Source organism: Amphiprion ocellaris, chromosome 22, assembly GCF_022539595.1.
Source record: "Amphiprion ocellaris isolate individual 3 ecotype Okinawa chromosome 22, ASM2253959v1, whole genome shotgun sequence".
NCBI lineage: Eukaryota > Metazoa > Chordata > Actinopteri > Pomacentridae > Amphiprion > Amphiprion ocellaris.
This window is the reverse complement of record NC_072787.1, coordinates 242,763-246,883: the sequence shown is the minus strand read 5'-3', so window position 1 is coordinate 246,883 and position 4,121 is coordinate 242,763.

Sequence of the window (4,121 nt, the reverse complement as noted above, 5' to 3'; positions counted from 1 at the left end):
CAGTTTTCAGCCACACAGGGGCAGCATTGGAGCATTTAAAGATGATCTCCTGCTGCTGAGTAGAAAAAAGGTTCAGATTTATTATACAGTCTATGATTCTTCCTGAGCTTCTCTGGAGCTCCAGTCAGCAGTCAGGGCCTGAAGAAGAACTTGGATGGAGGTTCTAGACGTTCTGCTGATGTTCTGCTGCCTGCAGGGAACTCCAACAAGCAGCAGTTCCAGGTAGACCCACCTGTCCAGACACTCAGGTGCTTTTATTCTAGGAGCTTCAGCCTCCAACACTAGAAGTTAGAATCATCAGTTTATGATGTTTGAGGGATAATTACGGACCAGGTGTTGTGTTTGTTTTTAGGCCGGTCCAGGAAACAGAAACACAGTGTTCAGACAGAAAATTTCTACAAGAATCTACCAGAAATTCCTTCCTGTGTTCAGGAGTTCATCGTTTCTGCTTCTCTCAGTGTTTGGATGCTGGGAAAAAAAAGTCACAAAACAAAACAGATGCAGATTCTGCTTTTAAAAAAAAACAATTTACTGAATGTTTGTAATTTTGTTTAATTAGAAATAGTGTCTGAAATTACAGAAAAACTATGGAATTTACGAACAAACAAACAAACAAACAAACAAACAACAGGCTAAAACTGTAAATAATGCTCCGTTAAAAAATTTTTACATTTTTGACAATAAAAATGCACATTTTTTAACTGTATTTAAATCTGCAAACTATGTTATTTGAAAGAAAATAATTTTTACCAATAGAAATTTGTTCTTTCACATTTGACTGCATTTAAAAAAAGTTTTATTTATTATTATTTTTTATTTTATTCATTATTTTATTTTTTTTTTTTACTAATATCTGCCGTTCGGGCTGAAAACTAGTAAATAATTTAATTGTTATTTTACAGATTTTCCCAGTTTTAAATTACAGGAAAAAGTCTAATATATATATATATATATATATATATATATATATATATATATATAAAACTTACATATATTAAACATTAGACTTTATATTTTAAATGGTGTAATTTTACAGTCAGACTAGATATTAATTACAATTTAACAAAACTGGTAAAATGTGTAAAATAAGATATTTACCATTTTTTACTTTTACATATCTGTAAAATCATGCCATATTTTGCTCATTTAAATGTAGTAAAATGGTTTAATTTTACAGTCAAATGTCCAGGTTTGGCCTCTTATTGTTTGTTTTTTTTGTTTTTCTTTTAGAAGTTAACGTGTAAATGAATACTTTACTTCTACGTTTTTTCAAATTATTAAATGTGATTTAACACAACAGCAGAAATCTGTAAAAAAAAAAAAAAAACAGTAAATTGTTCAATAAATTATTAACATTTGTATTCTAATCACAAAGTGAGCAGCAGCTTCATTGTTTCTCATGGATGTTTTGATCTGATGTGGGATTTCATGTCTCATGTCAACATTTAGAACATTAAAGAACATTTTTACTGCGTGTTTTATGACATATTTGGGTAAATTCACTCACTCTAACAGACTGAACCAGACTGGAACCCTGCAGACAGCTGGAGGTGAGTTAGGCTCATGATTAGATGAACTAGATGAGCTGTTCTCAGGTGGGTTTCTGCTGGTTCCATGGAGCTCTCTGGGTTCCTGCTGGTTCTTGTTGGTTCCTGTTGGTTCCATGGAGCTCTCTGGGTTCCTGCTGGTTCTTGTTGGTTCCTGTTGGTTCCATGGAGCTCTCTGGGTTCCTGCTGGTTCTTGTTGGTTCCTGTTGGTTCCATGGAGCTCTCTGGGTTCCTGCTGGTTCTTGTTGGTTCCTGTTGGTTCTATGGAGCTCTCTGGGTTCCTGCTGGTTCCTGTTGGTTCCTGCTGGTTCCATGGGAGTAACAGGAGCACTTCATCTGGAAACAGGAGAGTCTCGGTTCACTGGTGGGACATAAATCCACATATTTGTTCTGTGAAAACCTAAAAGAGCTGAGGTTTGTATTCGGGGACGGACTTGAGCAGAACTGTAAGCGTTACATCAGCGCTGAAAGACTCTGAATGAGCCCCTCAGCTGCTTAGCGAAGTAGATTTCTGATTTTTCATCACCTGGGACCGTCTGACCGCATTAACCAGCCTCAGGATCCTCCCAAAAATAAGTTACACCTCCTGACTGAGGAAGAGAATAAAACTGGAAGGAACCAGAGAATGACCTCATGGCAGTTTGTCTGTTTTAATAGAAACTACCACAGACTTTGAGGGCCGGAATAGACCCTCTGGAGGACCGGATTGGACTGGACCCTCTGGAGGACCGGATTGGATTGGACCCTCTGGAGGACCGGATTGGATTGGACCCTCTGGAGGACCGGATTGGATTGGACCCTCTGGAGGACCTGATTGGACCCTCTGGAGGACCGGATTGGATTGGACCCTCTGGAGGACCGGACCGGATTGGACCCTCTGGAAGACCAGATTGGACTGGACCTTCTGGAGGACCGGATTGGATTGGACCCTCTGGAGGACCAGATTGGATTGGACCCTCTGGAGGACCGGACCGGATTGGACCCTCTGGAGGGCCGCTTTTGGTCCATGGGCCTATAAAAAAATCTGGTTGAATACTGTAATGATAAGCAATAATAATAATCAAAATAACGTCAAATATTTCTACCCTAATGTTTTTTTTTTTGATGATTTAAATACAATAAAACAGTAATCTGACAGTAAAACATTATAAACATTATAAATTAATGTTTGTAAAAATGCAGAGTTTTGATGACGGTATAACATAGTTTTGGCCTGTTTATTTTCGATTAAATTATTGAAACTTGCTGAAAAGATTCATCAAAATAGCCAGAACAAGGGGGAAAACCCATCCCAGCTGGGAGGGAACGTTCCCACAACATTGGATAACGTTCCCTATAAGTTCTAAAAATATTTTAAAGAAAATGTTCTATTCAAGTGTTCAACATTTTAATTTATTATTATTTTTAATCTCCAGTAATGTTCCTGTAAATTTAAAATAATGTTTTCATGTTAACATTCAGAGGATGTTGTCACGAACCTGATGATGTCCCACGATGAAAAGGAGGAACGTTCTCAAACGGACCTTCAAAGAATGTTCTCCAGATGTTATCGAGACCTCAGATGATTTAAATAAAGTGTTGGAACCAACAAAGTTGGCTGCAATGTTCTCAGGATGTTTTGGGAATGAACGTTTCCTAACGTTCCTGTAAGGTGATACATTAAAGGCAGAACATTTTGCTTTTTGATTAAAAGAACACGTTATAGAACGCTCTTCTGTTGGATGTTTCCCACAATTATAACAAAGAAAGGACGTTCTCAGCAATGCAACATGCAAGAAACGTTTTCAAGATGTTATCAGGACCTCACATAATGGAACATTCTTTCTAAGACATTCCTGTTCCGTGATTTATTCACAGAGGTGGAACGTTCTGGCTGCAGTGTTCTGAGGATCTGTTGGGAATGTTGTTGAGGGAACACATCTCGAAGGTTCTATATTCTATGACAACGAAGACAGAATGTTTTCAAACCAACATTAATAAAACGTTTTGAAGATGTTATCAAGACCTCAGATGACAGAACGTTCTTCAGAAGACGTTCCTGTGCTGTGATATGTTAATGATGTTATCACCAAACATCTTTAGAACATCTCTAGTTGTTCTCTCTTTTAAAAGGAACATTCTGGGAACGAAAAGAAAACTCGCTGAAAACATTAGTAGAACTTTCTCAGAACGTCATGGTTCATCCAGACTAATGCGTCCATCATTTGTTTGTTGATGATATTTAAGGAGCTGCTTTGTTCCAGATTGTTCTCCTTTTTCCACCAACTTTAAATGGAAATGAACTGAAAATCTGGAAAAATTCAGAAACAAACAGTCGGTTTTAAAAACTGAACAAACCTTTGGGCTGCTGGATCTCAGACGTACAACTTGTTTGTTTTAAAACCGTATTTTTTAAAGATCTCTGTGGTCCTGATGAGACAAAGGTCAGACTAAAGCAGATTAAGGAACTTGTGTTTTGGCACTAGTAATTAGTTTTGTCAGGAAAGGCTCCGTCTATCTGGTGAGGTTAGGATCTCCACTTTCTGAGGACACTTCCTGCTCCAGGCTGTCAGACAGCATCGATCATTCCTGCGT